We start from the raw sequence: 13,752 nt of genomic DNA, 5'->3' as shown, positions 1-13,752 counted from the left end.
CAACAGCCACAACAAGCCTCGCGGTAAACACCAACATTCCACCTGGAATCCAACCGCTAACTGCCATCCCCAATGGCTGCTGCATCTTGTCAGTGTTGGGGGAGGGGCTGCATCCGACGAGAGGTTCCTAAGGTAAATGTGATTCTACCCACTAGCGTCCCATGGGCCTTTCTTCTTCCCTCTTTCCTTTTGTTCAGAGCTCTATGCACCGTACCAATGGAGGGAAGTGTGTCCCTTTTCAGTTGATGGTTTCACACGTCTTTAAACTTTCTAACAGTTCACAGTACACAGGGACCCACTAAAGGAGACTTATGTTCCTATAAGATCCGTACACCCGGAATACATATGCGTCGCCTGATTTCTGCTGAAACACCCACACTCTCAGGACATGGATCCATTGGATTCATGGGGGCTGAAATTCCAAGAAATGAAACCAACCCCAATGTGCACTTTGCTGTCGGTCTCTTTTGCACTTAGTACACTTTGGCAGAGCTACTTGCCTTTGTTATAGGCTTCTTACATTTCTTCTCTACGTAGCCTAGAATATGGCATTCCTTCATCCTGTTGGAAGACATACAAGTCTACATCACGGACTAGGAATCCATTTGATTCCAAATCGGCATTAGTGTTAGGTCACGATATGCTTTATGAATCAAAATTTACGAATATGAATGCACGCTTCTGATTTCCGAATACAAGTGTGCTGAGTACATGCAAGCCACGATACTGGGTCGATGCGTTCTGAATGACCCTTGACCTCACCTTGAGTATTTTCTTTTGAATAATCATGGTTCCCTTTGTATATGTCAGCCAACCATACCATTTTGGTGCTTGTTTGTTGGTTTGATTCTTTGTTGGTCTTCTTCTCGCTTGTTTTGCAAACACGTCAGGCCATGCATCTCTCCTTTCGCTTCAAACAGAGTCAAATAAGCTGATTCACTTAAGAGAGTGCTTCCAATCACCTATGATTTCCTGCTTCCCTCTCCCATCTTTAGGGTTTTGATGTCCTCCTTAAGTTCTTCTTCTTTCTTCTCTGCCACACATGCTCTTCTTGCATTTCCAATAATGGTTTCTTCTTTCCATTCCATCTTGCTGCTTTTCTATTCAGGGGAGTTTTCTCAACCTTTCTTTTAGAAAAACTTTTGAACTGCTGAATTCTTTTAAGATTTGCCGGTCTGTAGAATTCTCTAGCTCTGCCGTTATTTGAAATGGTGTTCATGTGGCATAGGCTACCCTAGGTGGCAGCATTTGGCCATTCAGGATATGGTCTGTGTCCTGGCACTCCTCCCTGTCCTGCAATATTGCTGCCGAGATATCAGCTGAAACCCCTCTGGAGGTTTCCTTGTGACTATGTTGTTTCCTCCAGGTGCATTTTAAATCACTCGGATATTCGTGAACTTTGTTGATTTGAATCATACAGCTGCTGGTAGGTCTATTGGGATTCCACCTCCTTCGGATGCTGTGTAATTCCTGAATTCGCATAGATGATTCTTTCTTGGCTTTCAGCAAGTTTCAGTCTGATTTTTCTACAGATAAATTTTCAGACATTTTTTGTTTCTTTATCTCTTGCTTTTCCATCTGGGACTCATGATTTCTATTCTTTCATGCCCTGTCTTAACCCAGGGTTCAACTGCAATGTTTTCATTTGTTTGCACTTGCTTTCCTATGTCTGCTTCTGACCGAGGATTTTCTCTTCCCCTGTCTTCACAGTCATTCACGCGTCCCTCTGCATTATCTAGTCTGCTAAGGACTGAATTTTAGCCCTGATATTATCACAACCATTGAGTTTCCTGATATTTTTGGCTCGTGTTGAGGCTTTCTCTTCCCCTTTTCTGGTATTCTGCCTTTTGTGATTCTGAGACACTGGTGTTCTTCAGTGTTTTCCTGACCTTCATTTTCAACACTTGTTCTGGATAGCGTTTTGCAGACTAGTTGTTTGAAAGCTTATCTTTTGCGCCTTCAATATCTTTGGAACTGAAAATGGTACTTCCTGTTTCTTTTACTGTTCTTCTTCATCTCTACTGGTCAGGTAATATCAGGTATCTAATGTAGACTTCTAGGGCTTTGTTAATTGAAAAATTTAGACTCTTGTCTCTACGCAATTCCATGGGATTTCTGTGAGGACAATTTCTCCTAGGCATTGATGCCATAACCTGTACCTGTGTGTGTTGTTTGGTATATCTCCAATTGCTGGTGTTGCATTAGTTGTGATGAACAACCCATTCTACTTCGATTAGCATAACTTCATTTTGATTATACTAATCTCACACTTCTGAAAGTGCACAGGACACTTCCTCTTGTGGAAATGAAGCTTCTAAAAGTTCTCAGCTCTGCATTCTTCTCTATGTCATTTTGGAGTGTTTCCAAAACAGCAAACTGAGAGTGCTCTTCTGCTTTTTATTGCCACGGGAATGTCCCAATGAAATCAGTTCTTTCCAGAGCTTCTCTGTCTACAGAAGCAACAGTGGAAGCATATCTATGGATGTCACATATCAGGGCCTGCTGGAATGATCCCGCAGACCTTCCTTGTTGTCCTAGGTTCCGTACCGTGCCGGTGCCATCCAAAATGTAGCATCCGCTTTTGGGAGATAGTGCTGAAGGGAATGCTTCCTCTTCTCACGCTGTGGACTTGGACCACTCTCCCTTGTCCTCTCATCCTTGTGGCACGGGTGCACGAAGGCAACCACAGATTTGTTGCGCATCCTGTGACTCAAACCAAACCATAATCCCAGCCCAGGTTATGAATGTAGCATATCCTAAGGCTTTTCATTCTGATTTCAAATTCAAGGCCCCCTGGATCCCTCAGACCAGATGCACGATATCTCTGATTCAGCCCCACACGTGCTCTATTGGCAAAATTCCCAATTGGTCCCTGGTCCTGCAGATGTACTGGGTGTGGCCATGGGACATATCGGTAATCGCAACCGCGCGACCAGTGTGGTTGATTTATTATTGGTACACAGTTCGGTTTGCTCTCTTGATTCGACCCACCACATCCCACAACGCACGCCAGATCCCTGAGACTCAGCGTGTGCCATCATCCGTAGCTCTATGCCTCACTGACCGTTGCCTCTGCTACCTCAAACTTGGCAGCTGGGATCTTGGTCTCAGAATTAACTGTGGGGATATTTTGCACTGGTTTCTTTGAGTTCTCTCAGCCAAGCATCTGCTGTGCACTCTTGTAAATCTCAGCACATCACCTTCAAACCCATGTCTCCTGTCCGCTTGAGAGTGTGCGTCCAAGTTAAACAGAGTTTCACCCTTGTTGCTCCATCACCAGGGGTCCGAACCTGCACTGGTTTCCATTCCCTGCTTTGCATTCTCCTGCTTCCAGGTGTCCTGAGGCCTCATCCTGTCTTTGGGAGTAACAGACCTCTCTTCGGCCAGTGTCCTATGCTAAGGGCTGGGTGAGTGGATGTTTCCATTGCTCTGTACATGGGAGCGAGTGAGTGCAGGTTGCACTTCTTCTCTGCCAACTGGGCATCGATGAATCAACACTATCCAGATACATTTCACAGAAATGTGATATTTGCTTAGCTCTTGGTTTCTATACAGCCGTGGTGGGAGGGATTGTCCGAAGACAACTATTTTGACATTGTGTTGATATCCCATTTGCAGTCTTTAAGAAGTTTAACAGAACTCATTTACATGTTTTGGGAGTTATACGAAAATGGAGTTATTTTTTGAAACACACTCAATCGACCTAGAAGCCAGACTTGTCAATTTTGGTAACATTGTGTCAGCTCGACGGAAAAGCTAGACAGATAGAATGCAAACTAGCAGTCCAAACTGTTCAAGGGGTCATGTCAGCTCTTTAAGGTTGAAGCCTCCGAAACCAACAGGAACCATGAAATAACTTTTGGAAACATGGAATAACCCCCAACCTTGGATACACTTGTGCATGTGGTGCCCTGTATCCCAATGACACCTACTGGCCAATGTTGGCATTTCAAGGGGTAACATCCCTCTCTCGGAAAATACAAGAGGAAACAAACCAAATATATACATTTAGGTTTGAATCCAAAAGCACCTAGAGGCATTCTAGCTAGGAGAATCCTGCTGCAGTTATGCTAGTCTATTGAGAACCAGGTGTTTTTCTATCAGTGTTGAGAACGCTTAATCATCCGATCCTGTAGTTTAAAGCCATTTAACGCAACCAAGTCTGCACCCCCATGATATAGTGCCCCCGGGGGCTTGACTCAAGTGAAAGACGATCCACATAAGCTGTGTCTTTAATGTCATTGGCGACTTTTACAGTTCAGTTCACTTTCTGACTTGTACTATTTACCTTCACTGTCTTGAAAAACTGAAGCCTAATACAGATTCATGTTCAGTCAAAGATTCCCCTCACTTACCACACTCCCTTCACCCCAGGGAAGACAGAAACACAACATTTGCTGAATCTAGCGGAAGGACATCGTTTCTAGGTGTGAGCTAAGTATTCAATTTTATCTATTTCAGCCGAGACTATTTGACCTTTAAGGTGTTCACTGTTGTTCACAGAGAGTGAAGCTGGAGGAACTCTGATTCTACGAGGGGCTTGCTCTTCTCGTAATGGCTTCATTGCAGCTCAGGTACTGATCCTTCAAAATGGATGCCTGAGTGGAGGGGAGGCAAGGGCAAGTGCTCACTAGCTAGGCCCAAACCTGGGAAAAGGCTTACCTGGGCTTGTTGAATTTTGGTCTGAATGGCTTGGGAATGCCCCTTGGGACGTGTGGATTCTCACGACCTCTTCCAAGAACAGGAGCGTTTTGATCATCTCTGCCATTTCTTCTCCTTCAGACGTCAGGGACCTTGGACCCGTTATTGGAGAAGAGAATTGAGGAACTTCCTCAAGTCCACGTTGGCACTCCGTATGTTTCTGCCTGTATCAGTGAGTTTCAATATGTCTCATGAATGTCTTTTGAGCCTGGTATCCCCTACAGCTGTCTCCACGCCAGTATTCTCCATTGTAGCAGAACATCTCTCATCCATGTGTTCGCATCTCTCCTCAATCCGCGCAGCCAGCTTATCGGCCAGCTTCTCTTCGTGTCTCCCCTAAAGTCGACTTCACCAGGACTGGGCAAGTCTGAAAGTACCTCGGAGCCTGACCAGTAAGCTGATGACAGGCAGATCTTCCACTGTCTGCCCTTTCAGGTTCTGGAAACTGACCTGTGACCTCAGGTCTTTGGGCAGCAGCAGTATCTCGAACTTACACAGCTTCCCGGACCAAACACCTAAGCCAAGCTCCACAGAGGGCGGCAGCCCCTCCATCACACTGATCCACCCACAGAACTCTGCCCGGTTACCTAGGATCCAACAGCCACAACAAGCCTCGCGGTAAACACCAACATTCCACCTGGAATCCAACCGCTAACTGCCATCCCCAATGGCTGCTGCATCTTGTCAGTGTTGGGGGAGGGGCTGCATCCGACGAGAGGTTCCTAAGGTAAATGTGATTCTACCCACTAGCGTCCCATGGGCCTTTCTTCTTCCCTCTTTCCTTTTGTTCAGAGCTCTATGCACCGTACCAATGGAGGGAAGTGTGTCCCTTTTCAGTTGATGGTTTCACACGTCTTTAAACTTTCTAACAGTTCACAGTACACAGGGACCCACTAAAGGAGACTTATGTTCCTATAAGATCCGTACACCCGGAATACATATGCGTCGCCTGATTTCTGCTGAAACACCCACACTCTCAGGACATGGATCCATTGGATTCATGGGGGCTGAAATTCCAAGAAATGAAACCAACCCCAATGTGCACTTTGCTGTCGGTCTCTTTTGCACTTAGTACACTTTGGCAGAGCTACTTGCCTTTGTTATAGGCTTCTTACATTTCTTCTCTACGTAGCCTAGAATATGGCATTCCTTCATCCTGTTGGAAGACATACAAGTCTACATCACGGACTAGGAATCCATTTGATTCCAAATCGGCATTAGTGTTAGGTCACGATATGCTCTTATGAATCAAAATTTACGAATATGAATGCACGCTTCTGATTTCCGAATACAAGTGTGCTGAGTACATGCAAGCCACGATACTGGGTCGATGCGTTCTGAATGACCCTTGACCTCACCTTGAGTATTTTCTTTTGAATAATCATGGTTCCCTTTGTATATGTCAGCCAACCATACCATTTTGGTGCCTGTTTGTTGGTTTGATTCTTTGTTGGTCTTCTTCTCGCTTGTTTTGCAAACACGTCAGGACATGCATTTCTCCTTTCGCTTCAAACAGAGTCAAATAAGCTGATTCACTTAAGAGAGTGCTTCCAATCACCTATGATTTCCTGCTTCCCTCTCCCATCTTTAGGGTTTTGATGTCCTCCTTAAGTTCTTCTTCTTTCTTCTCTGCCACACATGCTCTTCTTGCATTTCCAATAATGGTTTCTTCTTTCCATTCGATCTTGCTGCTTTTCTATTCAGGGGAGTTTTCTCAACCTTTCTTTTAGAAAAACTTTTGAACTGCTGAATTCTTTTAAGATTTGCCGGTCTGTAGAATTCTCTAGCTCTGCCGTTATTTGAAATGGTGTTCATGTGGCATAGGCTACCCTAGGTGGCAGCATTTGGCCATTCAGGATATGGTCTGTGTCCTGGCACTCCTCCCTGTCCTGCAATATTGCTGCCGAGATATCAGCTGAAACCCCTCTGGAGGTTTCCTTGTGACTATGTTGTTTCCTCCAGGTGCATTTTAAATCACTCGGATATTCGTGAACTTTGTTGATTTGAATCATACAGCTGCTGGTATGTCTATTGGGATTCCACCTCCTTCGGATGCTGTGTAATTCCTGAATTCGCATAGATGATTCTTTCTTGGCTTTCAGCAAGTTTCAGTCTGATTTTTCTACAGATAAATTTTCAGACACTTTTTGTTTCTTTATCCCTTGCTTTTCCATCTGGGACTCATGATTTCTATTCTTTCATGCCCTGTCTTAACCCAGGGTTCATCTGCAATGTTTTCATTTGTTTGCACTTGCTTTCCTATGTCTGCTTCTGACCGAGGTTTTTCTCTTCCCCTGTCTTCACAGTCATTCACGCGTCCCTCTGCATTATCTAGTCTGCTAAGGACTGAATGTTAGCCCTGATATTATCACAACCATTGAGTTTCCTGATATTTTTGGCTCGTGTTGAGACTTTCTCTTCCCCTTTTCTGGTATTCTGCCTTTTGTGATTCTGAGACACTTGTGTTCTTCAGTGTTTTCCTGACCTTCATTTTCAACACTTGTTCTGGATAGCGTTTTGCAGACTAGTTGTTTGAAAGCTTATCTTTTGCGCCTTCAATATCTTTGGAACTGAAAATGGTACTTCCTTTTTCTTTTACTGTTCTTCTTCATCTCTACTGGTCAGGTAATATCAGGTATCTAATGTAGACTTCTAGGGCTTTGTTAATTGAAAAATTTAGACTCTTGTCTCTACGCAATTCCATGGGATTTCTGTGAGGACAATTTCTCCTAGGCATTGATGCCATAACCTGTACCTGTGTGTGTTGTTTGGTATATCTCCAATTGCTGGTGTTGCATTAGTTGTGATGAACAACCCATTCTACTTCGATTAGCATAACTTCATTTTGATTATACTTATCTCACACTTCTGAAAGTGCACAGGACACTTCCTCTTGTGGAAATGAAGCTTCTAAAAGTTCTCAGCTCTGCATTCTTCTCTATGTCATTTTGGAGTATTTCCAAAACTGCAAACTGAGAGTGCTCTTCTGCTTTTTATTGCCACGGGAATGTCCCAATGAAATCAGTTCTTTCCAGAGCTTCTCTGTTTACAGAAGCACCAGTGGAAGCATATCTATGGATGTCACATATCAGGGCCTGCTGGAATGATCCCGCAGACCTTCCTTGTTGTCCTAGGTGCCGTACCGTGCCGGTGCCATCCAAAATGTAGCATCCGCTTTTGGGAGATAGTGCTGAAGGGAATGCTTCCACTTCTCACGCTGTGGACTTGGACCACTCTCCCTTGTCCTCTCATCCTTGTGGCACGGGTGCACGAAGGCAACCACAGAGTTGTTGCGCATCCTGTGACTCAAACCAAACCATAATCCCAGCCCAGGTTATGAATGTAGCATATCCTAAGGCTTTTCATTCTGATTTCAAATTCAAGGCCCCCTGGATCCCTCAGACCAGATGCACGATATCTCTGATTCAGCCCCACACGTGCTCTATTGGCAAAATTCCCAATTGGTCCCTGGTCCTGCAGATGTACTGGGTGTGGCCATGGGACATATCGGTAATCGCAACCGCGCGACCAGTGTGGTTGATTTATTATTGGTACACAGTTCGGTTTGCTCTCTTGATTCGACCCACCACATCCCACAACGCACGCCAGATCCCTGAGACTCAGCGTGTGCCATCATCCGTAGCTCTATGCCTCACTGACCGTTGCCTCTGCTACCTCAAACTTGGCAGCTGGGATCCTGGTCTCAGAATTAACTGTGGGGATATTTTGCGCTGGTTTCTTTGAGTTCTCTCAGCCAAGCATCTGCTGTGCACTCTTGTAAATCTCAGCACATCACCTTCAAACCCATGTCTCCTGTCCGCTTGAGAGTGTGCGTCCAAGTTAAACAGAGTTTCACCCTTGTTGCTCCATCACCAGGGGTCCGAACCTGCACTGGTTTCCATTCCCTGCTTTGCATTCTCCTGCTTCCAGGTGTCCTGAGGCCTCATCCTGTCTTTGGGAGTAACAGACCTCTCTTCGGCCAGTGTCCTATGCTAAGGGCTGGGTGAGTGGATGTTTCCATTGCTCTGTACATGGGAGCGAGTGAGTGCAGGTTGCACTTCTTCTCTGCCAACTGGGCATCGATGAATCAACACTATCCAGATACATTTCACAGAAATGTGATATTTGCTTAGCTCTTGGTTTCTATACAGCCGTGGTGGGAGGGATTGTCCGAAGACAACTATTTTGACATTGTGTTGATATCCCATTTGCAGTCTTTAAGAAGTTTAACAGAACTCATTTACATGTTTTGGGAGTTATATGGAAATGGAGTTATTTTTTGAAACACACTCAATCGACCTAGAAGCCAGACTTGTCAATTTTGGTAACATTGTGTCAGCTCGACGGAAAAGCTAGACAGATAGAATGCAAACTAGCAGTCCAAACTGTTCAAGGGGTCATGTCAGCTCTTTAAGGTTGAAGCCTCCGAAACCAACAGGAACCATGAAATAACTTTTGGAAACATGGAATAACCCCCAACCTTGGATACACTTGTGCATGTGGTGCCCTGTATCCCAATGACACCTACTGGCCAATGTTGGCATTTCAAGGGGTAACATCCCTCTCTCGGAAAATACAAGAGGAAACAAACCAAATATATACATTTAGGTTTGAATCCAAAAGCACCTAGAGGCATTCTAGCTAGGAGAATCCTGCTGCAGTTATGCTAGTCTATTGAGAACCAGGTGTTTTTCTATCAGTGTTGAGAACGCTTAATCATCCGATCCTGTAGTTTAAAGCCATTTAACGCAACCAAGTCTGCACCCCCATGATATAGTGCCCCCGGGGGCTTGACTCAAGTGAAAGACGATCCACATAAGCTGTGTCTTTAATGTCATTGGCGACTTTTACAGTTCAGTTCACTTTCTGACTTGTACTATTTACCTTCACTGTCTTGAAAAACTGAAGCCTAATACAGATTCATGTTCAGTCAAAGATTCCCCTCACTTACCACACTCCCTTCACCCCAGGGAAGACAGAAACACAACATTTGCTGAATCTAGCGGAAGGACATCGTTTCTAGGTGTGAGCTAAGTATTCAATTTTATCTATTTCAGCCGAGACTATTTGACCTTTAAGGTGTTCACTGTTGTTCACAGAGAGTGAAGCTGGAGGAACTCTGATTCTAGGAGGGGCTTGCTCTTCTCGTAATGGCTTCATTGCAGCTCAGGTACTGATCCTTCAAAATGGATGCCTGAGTGGAGGGGAGGCAAGGGCAAGTGCTCACTAGCTAGGCCCAAACCTGGGAAAAGGCTTACCTGGGCTTGTTGAATTTTGGTCTGAATGGCTTGGGAATGCCCCTTGGGACGTGTGGATTCTCACGACCTCTTCCAAGAACAGGAGCGTTTTGATCATCTCTGCCATTTCTTCTCCTTCAGACGTCAGGGACCTTGGACCCGTTATTGGAGAAGAGAATTGAGGAACTTCCTCAAGTCCACATTGGCACTCCGTATGTTTCTGCCTGTATCAGTGAGTTTCAATATGTCTCATGAATGTCTTTTGAGCCTGGTATCCTCTACAGCTGTCTCCACGCCAGTATTCTCCATTGTAGCAGAACATCTCTCATCCATGTGTTCGCATCTCTCCTCAATCCGTGCAGCCAGCTTATCGGCCAGCTTCTCTTCGTGTCTCCCCTAAAGTCGACTTCACCAGGACTGGGCAAGTCTGAAAGTACCACGGAGCCTGACCAGTAAGCTGATGACAGGCAGATCTTCCACTGTCTGCCCTTTCAGGTTCTGGAAACTGACCTGTGACCTCAGGTCTTTGGGCAGCAGCAGTATCTCGAACTTACACAGCTTCCCGGACCAAACACCTAAGCCAAGCTCCACAGAGGGCGGAGCCCCTCCATCACACTGATCCACCCACAGAACTCTGCCCGGTTACCTAGGATCCAACAGCCACAACAAGCCTCGCGGTAAACACCAACATTCCACCTGGAATCCAACCGCTAACTGCCATCCCCAATGGCTGCTGCATCTTGTCAGTGTTGGGGGAGGGGCTGCATCCGACGAGAGGTTCCTAAGGTAAATGTGATTCTACCCACTAGCGTCCCATGGGCCTTTCTTCTTCCCTCTTTCCTTTTGTTCAGAGCTCTATGCACCGTACCAATGGAGGGAAGTGTGTCCCTTTTCAGTTGATGGTTTCACACGTCTTTAAACTTTCTAACAGTTCACAGTACACAGGGACCCACTAAAGGAGACTTATGTTCCTATAAGATCCGTACACCCGGAATACATATGCGTCGCCTGATTTCTGCTGAAACACCCACACTCTCAGGACATGGATCCATTGGATTCATGGGGGCTGAAATTCCAAGAAATGAAACCAACCCCAATGTGCACTTTGCTGTCGGTCTCTTTTGCACTTAGTACACTTTGGCAGAGCTACTTGTCTTTGTTATAGGCTTCTTACATTTCTTCTCTACGTAGCCTAGAATATGGCATTCCTTCATCCTGTTGGAAGACATACAAGTCTACATCACGGACTAGGAAACCATTTGATTCCAAATCGGCATTAGTGTTAGGTCACGATATGCTCTTATGAATCAAAATTTACGAATATGAATGCACGCTTCTGATTTCCGAATACAAGTGTGCTGAGTACATGCAAGCCACGATACTGGGTCGATGCGTTCTGAATGACCCTTGACCTCACCTTGAGTATTTTCTTTTGAATAATCATGGTTCCCTTTGTATATGTCAGCCAACCATACCATTTTGGTGCTTGTTTGTTGGTTTGATTCTTTGTTGGTCTTCTTCTCGCTTGTTTTGCAAACACGTCAGGCCATGCATCTCTCCTTTCGCTTCAAACAGAGTCAAATAAGCTGATTCACTTAAGAGAGTGCTTCCAATCACCTATGATTTCCTGCTTCCCTCTCCCATCTTTAGGGTTTTGATGTCCTCCTTAAGTTCTTCTTCTTTCTTCTCTGCCACACATGCTCTTCTTGCATTTCCAATAATGGTTTCTTCTTTCCATTCCATCTTGCTGCTTTTCTATTCAGGGGAGTTTTCTCAACCTTTCTTTTAGAAAAACTTTTGAACTGCTGAATTCTTTTAAGATTTGCCGGTCTGTAGAATTCTCTAGCTCTGCCGTTATTTGAAATGGTGTTCATGTGGCATAGGCTACCCTAGGTGGCAGCATTTGGCCATTCAGGATATGGTCTGTGTCCTGGCACTCCTCCCTGTCCTGCAATATTGCTGCCGAGATATCAGCTGAAACCCCTCTGGAGGTTTCCTTGTGACTATGTTGTTTCCTCCAGGTGCATTTTAAATCACTCGGATATTCGTGAACTTTGTTGATTTGAATCATACAGCTGCTGGTAGGTCTATTGGGATTCCACCTCCTTCGGATGCTGTGTAATTCCTGAATTCGCATAGATGATTCTTTCTTGGCTTTCAGGAGGTTCAGTCTGATTTTTCTACAGATAAATTTTCAGACATTTTTTGTTTCTTTATCTCTTGCTTTTCCATCTGGGACTCATGATTTCTATTCTTTCATGCCCTGTCTTAACCCAGGGTTCAACGGCAATGTTTTCATTTGTTTGCACTTGCTTTCCTATGTCTGCTTCTGACCGAGGTTTTTCTCTTCCCCTGTCTTCACAGACATTCACGCGTCCCTCTGCATTATCTAGTCTGCTAAGGACTGAATTTTAGCCCTGATATTATCACAACCATTGAGTTTCCTGATATTTTTGGCTCGTGTTGAGGCTTTCTCTTCCCCTTTTCTGGTATTCTGCCTTTTGTGATTCTGAGACACTGGTGTTCTTCAGTGTTTTCCTGACCTTCATTTTCAACACTTGTTCTGGATAACGTTTTGCAGACTAGTTGTTTGAAAGCTTATCTTTTGCGCCTTCAATATCTTTGGAACTGAAAATGGTACTTCCTGTTTCTTTTACTGTTCTTCTTCATCTCTACTGGTCAGGTAATATCAGGTATCTAATGTAGACTTCTAGGGCTTTGTTAATTGAAAAATTTAGACTCTTGTCTCTACGCAATTCCATGGGATTTCTGTGAGGACAATTTCTCCTAGGCATTGATGCCATAACCTGTACCTGTGTGTGTTGTTTGGTATATCTCCAATTGCTGGTGTTGCATTAGTTGTGATGAACAACCCATTCTACTTCGATTAGCATAACTTCATTTTGATTATACTTATCTCACACTTCTGAAAGTGCACAGGACACTTCCTCTTGTGGAAATGAAGCTTCTAAAAGTTCTCAGCTCTGCATTCTTCTCTATGTCATTTTGGAGTGTTTCCAAAACAGCAAACTGAGAGTGCTCTTTTGCTTTTTATTGCCACGGGAATGTCCCAATGAAATCAGTTCTTTCCAGAGCTTCTCTGTGTACAGAAGCAACAGTGGAAGCATATCTATGGATGTCACATATCAGGGCCTGCTGGAATGATCCCGCAGACCTTCCTTGTTGTCCTAGGTGCCGTACCGTGCCGGTGCCATCCAAAATGTAGCATCCGCTTTTGGGAGATAGTGCTGAAGGGAATGCTTCCTCTTCTCACGCTGTGGACTTGGACCACTCTTCCTTGTCCTCTCATCCTTGTGGCACGGGTGCACGAAGGCAACCACAGAGTTGTTGCGCATCCTGTGACTCAAACCAAACCATAATCCCAGCCCAGGTTATGAATGTAGCATATCCTAAGGCTTTTCATTCTGATTTCAAATTCAAGGCCCCCTGGATCCCTCAGACCAGATGAACGATATCTCTGATTCAGCCCCACACGTGCTCTATTGGCAAAATTCCCAATTGGTCCCTGGTCCTGCAGATGTACTGGGTGTGGCCATGGGACATATCGGTAATCGCAACCGCGCGACCAGTGTGGTTGATTTATTATTGGTACACAGTTCGGTTTGCTCTCTTGATTCGACCCACCACATCCCACAACGCACGCCAGATCCCTGAGACTCAGCGTGTGCCATCATCCGTAGCTCTATGCCTCACTGACCGTTGCCTCTGCTACCTCAAACTTGGCAGCTGGGATCTTGGTCTCAGAATTAACTGTGGGGATATTTTGCTCTGGTTTCTTTGAGTTCTCTCAGCC

The 13,752-nt window shown here is 44.9% G+C and overlaps 2 long non-coding RNA genes across 2 annotated transcripts; both read left to right on the top strand.

Annotated features, from left to right (window-relative positions):
* Positions 1-4,991, top strand: LOC140692849 (uncharacterized). The gene is made up of 3 exons (XR_012068457.1): positions 1-132; positions 4,462-4,574; positions 4,783-4,991. It is a non-coding gene; the product is annotated as an uncharacterized lncRNA (long non-coding RNA).
* Positions 4,992-9,620: 4,629 nt separating this feature from the next.
* On the top strand, positions 9,621-10,297 carry LOC140692839 (uncharacterized). Its single transcript, XR_012068443.1, has 3 exons — positions 9,621-9,871; positions 10,080-10,170; positions 10,238-10,297. It is a non-coding gene; the product is annotated as an uncharacterized lncRNA (long non-coding RNA).
* The last annotated feature ends 3,455 nt before the right edge of the window (positions 10,298-13,752 follow it).

This window comes from Vicugna pacos, unplaced genomic scaffold, assembly GCF_048564905.1.
Source record: "Vicugna pacos unplaced genomic scaffold, VicPac4 scaffold_18, whole genome shotgun sequence".
Classification (NCBI taxonomy): domain Eukaryota; kingdom Metazoa; phylum Chordata; class Mammalia; order Artiodactyla; family Camelidae; genus Vicugna; species Vicugna pacos.
Note: the sequence above shows the minus strand (reverse complement) of the source record. Positions and strands in the feature narration are given on the sequence as shown.